Below are 9,397 nucleotides of genomic sequence, written 5' to 3'. Positions count from 1 at the left end.
CGCTAACCTTTGCTGCTGGGAAATGGCTTGTGTTTCTGGCTATTGTGGTAAGCTAATATAATGCTATATTGTGTTTTCGCTGTAAAACACTTAAAAATCTGAAATATTGGCTGGATTCACAAGATGTTGGTCTTTCATTTGCTGTATGCTGTGTATTTTTCAGAAATGTTTTATGATGACTATTTAGGTATTTGACGTTGGTCTCTGTAATTATTCTGGCTGCTTCGGCGCTATTTCAGATTGCAGCTGCAATGTAGAACTGTGATTTATACCTGAAAAGGCAAATTTTTCTAACAAAACATATGCATACAATAAATATGTTATCAGACTGTCATCTGATGAATTTGTTTCTTGGTTAGTGGCTATTATATCTTATATTGGTCGAAATTGTGATAGCTACCTATGCAGGAACAAAAATGATGGAGAAAAAAAGTTGTGTCTTTTGCTATCGTGTTAGCTAATAGATTTACATATTGTGTCTTCCCTGTAAAACATTTAAAAATCAGAAATGATCTGGATTCACAAGATGTGTATCTTTCATCTGGTGTCTTAGACTTGTGATTTAATGATATTTAGATGCTAGTATTTACTTGTGACGCTATGCTAGGCTATGCTAGTCAGCTTTTTACTGTGGGGGGTGCTCCCGGATCCGGGATGGTGTGCAAGTAGAAGTTAATACTCACAAAATGAAACAAAACAAGAACATGAGTAGCGTACAGACATGAAACACAGTAACAGAAACATAACGCCTGAGGAAAAGAACCAAAGGGAGTGACAGATATAAGTGAGGTAATCAGGAAGGTGACGGTGTCCAGGTGAATCTCATGAGGGCGCAACGATGATGCAGGTTTGCGTAATAATGAATAAACTGGTGACACCAAGCGCCAGAGGGGGAGAGATGGAGTAGACGAGACAAGGGCTTTTGGTCACTTACCTCTGATTGTCTGTAGTGTCATCATAGCTGGTCTCTTAAGTTCACACTAGTTTTCTGAACAACATGTTGAAATACCCTGTAGTTACTGAATCCCTGGCAGCTCACTTCCCCTGTGCTCCTGATCATATTCATCCACCACTTGTTGCACTACTTTGTGGTCTAAATTCAGGAAAACAATGTTAATAATTCATTGGAGATTATAATCACTGTTGTATGACATAACTATTAGTAGTATATTAACTATATCAGTAAATATTAGGGATATTTAGAAACATAAATATTTATTGGTTAGACATGGTAGTATGATGAGCAATACCCAGGTTATTCAAAATTGTACCTACAATGTGATTTGGCATTTTTGAGACGTTCCATCCACTCTGTAAATTCCTTTCGCATGAGCTCAAACAGATTTTCCTCAACGATAATATCCCCTTGGGACAGTTGGGTAATTTGCTCATTGAACTCTGTTATGACCTGAAGATGGAAACATAACAATAAAACATACCTGTTTAAATGTTTAACATTTAGTACTTTTGGATTACTGTTTAATGAAATGGCTCCACAAGACCCATCCATCCTTACGTCTTCTACAGATATTAAACAATAAGTATCTTACACTGGCTTGTCCAAGTGTTTTTGTAAGATCAGCTATCAAGGTAAAGTAATGTTTATCCTTGTGACAAACATAATCAGGGGAAATTAAGGAAGGAGAGTGGAGGAAGTTGGAGTGTTGAGAACATTATAATGCTGTTTTATTTATTTTTCTGGACAGTGCGTCTACTCTTACACCTGTGTTGCAAATCTGACCAATCCAAATGGCAGAGGATGTGAAATAGAGTTGATGCCTTTACACCAGGTACCATTGCCCAAATTCTCTATAGGACATTCTCCTGACAATTTACCAAACCATGACAATAACACACCTGGACTACTGTGCAACAGTATGGCTTCCAACCCTACATCATACATTTTTATAGAGATTGTGTACAGAAGAGGTTTACGAAGCTGAAAGATGGAAGATGAAAAATGTACTCACCTGAATGAGGTACTTCCTCTTCTCTTCAGGTTCCATTGGAGGCCCGCCCTCTATTTGACTCAACGAATGCTTTACCTCCCCCAGCTGCTCCTTTATCTTCTCTGACATCTGGGGCAAGGATTTCTGACCAGGAGCAAACATACAAGTTAATAGGTACCAGACCACATGTTTTCCAGTGTACACTGGGTGTAGTAGGAACAGATGACCATCAGGTATGTGGTTGGACTAACCTTGATCTGTTTGACCAGGGCATTGCTGAGCTTGGTGGCTAGGCACGTGGTGGTTGCCTTCTCCTCACGCAGGAGGGAGCTATACATTGAAAAGGAGAGAAAAATAACAAACACATTATTTCATCCCAAACATTGGCCATAACTTGGTATAACCTTTGGCCTACAATGGTCACGCCCCCACATATATCTAATTAACATAATACAAAATAAATGCATCTGTTTAAGTTAGAGATATTTGCTAAGATAACGTATGGAATTGTTTTATGATCATACCAAGGATCATTTAGCTATTTGATTTTGAATGTTAAAAAGTACAATATGCATAAATGTAAGAGAAGGGAGGAGAGGGACTCTCATTCATCAACACAATATGGAACTACTCTCAAAGGATATCTGGAAAAATATACTTTTTTCATAAAATCCTAAAACCAACAGTTTGGGGCCCTGAACATTTTCAGATGTGAAGCCATCAAAAACAAAGATGCAAGTTACTTAACACATGGCAAGAAGACATTTTACCTGAAGTGCTCGTGATTTCGGAAGAATGCCAACTCCTCCTCAATCGCACGGGATATTGACATGTTTTCATCAATTTGCTTCTGACCACGACATTTCACAATGACATAACCCATATTGAGAAAGATGACTCTATTGTGGACAATTTCCAACACATTCTTCTCTGCTCCCGGGTCTATCAGGTCTGGCTTTGTCAGAATGGCTTGAAGACAAATGAAAAGCATTATGAGAACTTTACTAATACAAAAAACGTATAAAAAATAAATGTATCTATATAATTTCTTTACCCAGAGTTCTTGTGCCTTCAGGATCCACTTGTTGTGCCATTTTCAGGGCCTCTGTTGTTGCTATGTCAACATTACATGGTACCACCGCCAAAATAATGGTTCTCTTATTCTTTATGAATTTCGAAATGAGATTATTGATCTAGCAAAAAAGGAAGAAGAATGTGACAAAGCAGTCAGGATTCAAGACTTTGATCAAGTTATTTGATTAATCCACGAGAGGGTATAAAACCACTTGTTACTGTGATATCGCCCTGTGTGGAGCACTTGTTAGGGCAGGAGATGAGAACAGGTAAAGGAGATGGTTTAATAGCTGATGGACATGAAACGGAACAGGAACAGCGTCTGAACAGGAACACATAACAACACGGAACAATGCGGACACAGGGAACACAACCAAGGAAACAGACAGATATATCAGATAACAGATAATCAACAAAGTGAAGGAGTCCAGGTGAGTTCAATGAGCGCATCTGTGCGTGTTTGATACATGTTTTGTATGATGACGGGTAGGCCTGGCGCCAGGGAGGGAGAGCGGGCGTGACAGAGAGGGGTATCAGACCGCTTGCTACCGTGAATATCGCCCTGTGTGGGGCACCTCTGTTCTTCATGGTTCTGAAGCTCAATCTTCCTCAAGTCAACACATTCAAAGTACCTTTCACCAGAATCAACCATCATAGCTACATGTACCTTGCTAGCAGTTATGGAACAAGTCTGTACACCTGGTTAAAATAATTCATCATTAGTGAATCATGAGAGGAGAACCAAGAGTCATGAGATAAACCAAACAATGTACTGGACAAAGTCCAAAAGCTATACTCTAACGACAGACTTACTTGGACTCCAATGTCTTCTGGTTGTCCTTTCACAGCCACCCTGGTGATCCCTGGTAAGTCAATCAGACTGAGGTCACACACCGTGGAGGATGTGATCTTCAGAGTGATCAGGTCTTCACATATCCCCACGCCCTTTCCAGCTAACGCATTCTGAGCTGTTAAATCAATGGGAAAATATTGATGTGTTTTATTATTTGTTTGTTGTCTGTCTTATACCCAGATAAAGCTAATCTTATTATAATATATATTCTGTAGTTGTCTATGGTAAATACCATACAAACTTTTCCACAATAAATGATAATAGATATGTCAATGTCAGTGGCAGTATGTTCCGTTTAAGATAAGGAAGAACAATATCTTTTTTTTATGAGCATGGCCTTATTTCTATTACAGCATATTGGATGACTGTCATTCATATTCCATTCACACAGCTCAGTGTAACATCAATAGGTTTAGGCTAGTACATCATACTCATCATACTACAACCTAACCTATGAATGAAAGTTTACAAGGCAGGTGCAGAAGTTGAGAGAATGTTTAGTAGTCAAGGTGATAGACACTGACACATTCAATACCACCTCGCACACTCTGGCTGCATCATGCTGATCTAGGGTGTTATCATTAGTCCAACAGTTGCAAACGAGAGTTTCTATTGGACAAATTCAGGTATGTTTATCCTTGTTTTGTTTCCGTTTGCGTCCGTTTAAGAAACATTTTTCAACAGAATTGGTGTAATGAAAACACCCCTGATCACACGCAATCACAGTTCACTTTCATAGCAGCCACATACAAACAGCATGATCCCTTTGATCAGTGTATATATACATCCTCCTCCCATCTACGCGCTCCCCTCCTCTCACCTTTACCCTTCGCTTGTTGACTTCAGTGCACAACACATCAGCTGTCTGTGACCAGACGAAAAAACATTTCCAAGCCAAACCTTCATATCAGCTCTACACACAGCCGACATTGATGTCACCATATTATATCATCATAGTCAACATAGCTACTAGAGCTAACACGTTAGTAAACCTGCTACAATCATGCAGTACAGTGTTCAGTCAGCAGCAAGCAGTTTAGCAGTTACATCGGAGGGCATCAGTGGCTAACAATTTATTAAACTTACCTTGACTTGGAAGAGTTACTTCGTTGGATAGCCATAGCCATCCCTCTCTGTTTGAGCCTGGTGTCTGAGTGGGCTAAACTAGCTAGCTAACTTCGCAAGCTAAGTAAGTGAAAGTGAAAATAATATGAAATATAGCTAGCTCTCTTTTCAAAACAGTTCCTATTGTCTTTCTCTCTATTTCAGTAACCTACTCACCACATGTTATGTCTTGCAGGGCTAGCTAGCTGTAGATTATGCACTCTGTAATAGATTCATTTTCTGATCCTTTGATTGGGTGGACATAGGGCTATATTTAGTATAGTTTTATTTAAAAAATATAACTTTTTAAATGTTTCGCTATTTAAATGTTTCTGAAATTCACTGAGGAGGATGGTCCTCCCCTTCCTCCTCTGAGGAGCCTCCACTGGTTAATGTGTGTGTTTGTGTGTGTTTGTGTGTGTGTTTGTGTGTGTTTTTGTGTGTTTGTTCCCATCTCACCTTGTTCAACGTGTCTCACGACTTCTGAAGGTTCGTCAAATTCAATGACTTTCCCTCCTCCGTATGAGATGACAGCCTCCCATTTCACTGTCCTGTCGTTACAGAGTTTAAGTAGCAGTGGGCACCTGGTGACAATACCTGGATAGAAGGAAGTACCAATGACATATCATTATACTGTATTTACAGAACAATCAATACAATATGACAGTACAGTCAACAATGGACCGGGACATGGATTTCATGATAAATATAAAACTTCTGCAGGCTACAGACAACAAGGTTGCTCTAATGTTCAGAAAGCATGTCAGACATTTACAGTGTCTGACTAAATGGTTAGAAAACTCATGTACAGTTAACATTTTCTGCAAAGTTTTTCTGTGGTTATCAAGTTAATTTGAAGATTCTATACATTTCAGTAATATCCGTGTCTCTGTGGTCCTATTGTACTGTCTGTTTCCTGACCTCGTCTATGGACAAGGTCAGTGTGAAAACCTGCTTCAGGATTGTTTACCAAGCCACTGGCATCAATCACCAACTTCAGCATCTTCAAACCAAAAACTAGTCAATGCCCAAATCATGTCTCAGTTACACAACCACTTTCACAGACTTTGTGTGATTTAGGAATGACATTTAAAATGCTAATATTGATTTCAATACTTTTTGTATGTTCAGAAAACAATACAGAATCTCACCAGTCCCTCTGGGCAGCGCCACCCCAGAAAGGGTCTCAAGCACAGAGCTCTTTCCTGAACTCTGGTCTCCCACCACAGCAATGGTTGGCAGTGGCAGCTCCTTATCTATCCCGATGGAATCTCATGTCGTCTATTAAGTCTATGAAGGGCCGGACCTTCTCCGCCAGCTGGTCTTGGAACATCCTAATGGAATGTCAGGGGTACAAAACAATGCCATTATGAATGGTTCATTTGATGATAGACATTCATGGCTAAATTGATTATTTTACACCGTTTTTCTGGTTAGTAACTAACTATAATTTGGCGTACATGGGACGAGAAAATGTATTCCCCAAAAATGTTAAAGCTGCACCATTAACAACATTTCACACAATTTACTGCATAAATAATCACCAATGTATAAATAATCACCATCACCATAAAATTCTGAATATTAGCATTATAGTATTGTGGTACAGTGTACTACAAAGTAGTACTGCAAGTGTGCAATAACAAGTGAAAAATGAAGGCCTTCATAAGTTCAAAACCGAAGGCTGAAGTAATGTTGTCACACCTCGATCCATCTTCATGAGCCATTTCTTTCTCCCCCTGAAATAAAAGAGAATGAAAGCTAAACCATTTCATTGAAAATACAGAATAACAGCAATTTATCTGTATTTGAACTAAAGTTATTATAATCTAAATCATCACATCACTATAACATAGGAGGAGATACAGTCTCACGTGCCCAGTTCGGAACCTCACAATTTGCCAATTGTAAAACACTACCAAACATTAAGAACACCTTCCAGAATGATATACAGAATGATAATCTGCTCTCCCAGGAACAGGCCCAGATCCCTGTGATTTTACAGAATGATAATCTGCTCTCCCAGGAACAGGCCCAGATCCCTGTGATTTTACAGAATGATAATCTGCTCTCCCAGGAACAGGCCCAGATCCCTGTGATTTTACAGATTGATAATCTGCTCTCCCAGGAACAGGCCCAGATCCCTGTGATTTTACAGAATGATAATCTGCTCTCCCAGGAACAGGCCCAGATCCCTGTGATTTTATAGAATGATAATCTGATCTCCCAGGAACAGGCCCAGATCCCTGTGATTTTACAGAATGATAATCTGCTCTCCCAGGAACAGGCCCAGATCCCTGTGATTTTACAGAATGATAATCTGCTCTCCCAGGAACAGGCCTAGATCCCTGTGATTTTACTAAATGATAATCTGCTCTCCCAGGAACAGGCCCAGATCCCTGTGATTTTACAGAATGATAATCTGCTCTCCCAGGAACAGGCCCAGATCCCTGTGATTTTACAGAATGATAATCTGCTCTCCCAGGAACAGGCCCAGATCCCTGTGATTTTACAGAATGATAATTTGCTCTCCCAGGAACAGGCCCAGATCCCTGTGATTTTACCGAATGATAATCTGCTCTACCAGGAACAGGCCCAGATCCCTGTGATTTTACAGAATGATAATCTGCTCTCCCAGGAACAGGCCCAGATCCCTGTGATTTGCGGGAAGAGAAGGAGGAGAAAAAGGGGCCAAAGAGCGAGAATTTTTAGGCGATCGAATAAACCCCCACTTCCTTCCATTGTGCTAGCAAACGTGCATCTTTGGACAATATAATAGATGACCTACGTGGAAGATTAAACTACCAACGGGACATTCAAAACTGTAATATCTTATCCTTCACTGAGTCGTGGCTGAACAACGACACTATCAACATACAGCTGGCTGGTTATACGCTGTACCGGCAGGCTGTGACACTATCAACATACAGCTGGCTGGTTATACGCTGCACCGGCAGGCTGTGACACTATCAACATACAGCTGGCTGGTTATACGCTGCACCGGCAGGCTGTGACACTATCAACATACAGCTGGCTGGTTATACGCTGCACCGGCAGGCTGTGACACTATCAACATACAGCTGGCTGGTTATACGCTGTACCGGCAGGCTGTAACACTATCAACATACAGCTGGCTGGTTATACGCTGCACCGGCAGGCTGTGACACTATCAACATACAGCTGGCTGGTTATACGCTGCACCGGCAGGATAGAACAGCGGCGTCTGGTAAGACAAGAGGTGGCTGGTTATACACTGCACCGGCTGGCTGTGACACTATCAACATACAGCCGGCTGGTTATACACTGTACCGGCAGGCTGTGACACTATCAACATACAGCTGGCTGGTTATACGCTGCACCGGCAGGATAGAACAGCGGCGTCTAGTAAGACAAGGGGCGGCGGACTTTGTATTTTTGTAAATAACAGCTGGTGCACGATATCTAAGGATGTCTCGAGCTATTGCTCGCCTGAGGTAGAGTTCCTCATGATAAACTGTAGACCACACTATCTACCTAGAGAGTTTTCATATTTTTTTCCGTAGCTGTTTCAATGACCGCATTGACCGCATTGAATGACCGCATTGATGACCGCATTGAATGAGCTGTATTCCGCCATAAGAAAACAACAAAACGCTCACCCTAGTAGCCGGGGACTTTAAAACCTGTTTGGGATAGGGGGGCGCTATTTTCACTTTGGGATAAAATTGTGCCCAATTTAAACGGCCTCGTACTCTATTCTAGATTGTACAATATGCATATTATTATTACTATTGGATAGAAAACACTCTCAAGTTTTTAAAACCGTTTGAATTATATCTGTGAGTAAAACAGAACTCATTTTGCACCAAACTTCCTGTCAGGAAGTGAAAAATCTGAAATCGAGGCTCTGTTCCAGGGCCTTCCTATTCATTGGCTTGAAATCTATGGATATACATGCACTTCATACGCCTTCCACTAGATGTCAAGAGGCAGTGAGAGGTGGAATGGGGTGTCTAGCTTGATCTGAGGTCGAACAAGAGCTCTTGGAATGACGTGATCCACTATTTCCTTTGTTCAGCAAGGCGCGGGAAGGAACCCTGGATTGCGTTCTGAAAAGCTTTCGTTATAGACGGCTAATATCTCCGGCTTTGATTTTATTTGATACATGTGGTAATATCATCGTAAAGTATGTTTTTTCAATATAGTTTTATCAGATTATTGAAAGTTTATTGGGAGTTTTGGCGGTTTCCGTTCTCTGCGTTTGGTGAAGATGGACAGCTTCGCTCCACTTGGCTATCTTTGGTTGCTAATATCGACAGGAGAAAAGGACATTCTAAAACCAAACAACGATTGTTCAGGACAAAGGACCCCTTGTACAAGATTCTGATGGAAGCTCAGCAAAAGTAGGAACAATTTATGATGTTATTTCGTATTTCTG

General features: G+C 40.7%; 1 pseudogene; it reads right to left on the bottom strand.

Annotated features, from left to right (window-relative positions):
• Positions 1-934: 934 nt before the first annotated feature.
• On the bottom strand, positions 935-6,707 carry LOC120038394 (annotated as a pseudogene).
• Positions 6,708-9,397: the final 2,690 nt, after the last annotated feature.

Source organism: Salvelinus namaycush, unplaced genomic scaffold (genome assembly GCF_016432855.1).
Source record: "Salvelinus namaycush isolate Seneca unplaced genomic scaffold, SaNama_1.0 Scaffold2176, whole genome shotgun sequence".
In the NCBI taxonomy this organism is placed as follows: domain Eukaryota; kingdom Metazoa; phylum Chordata; class Actinopteri; order Salmoniformes; family Salmonidae; genus Salvelinus; species Salvelinus namaycush.
The sequence above is the reverse complement of the archived record's forward strand: the minus strand, read 5'-3'. Positions and strand labels throughout refer to the sequence as shown.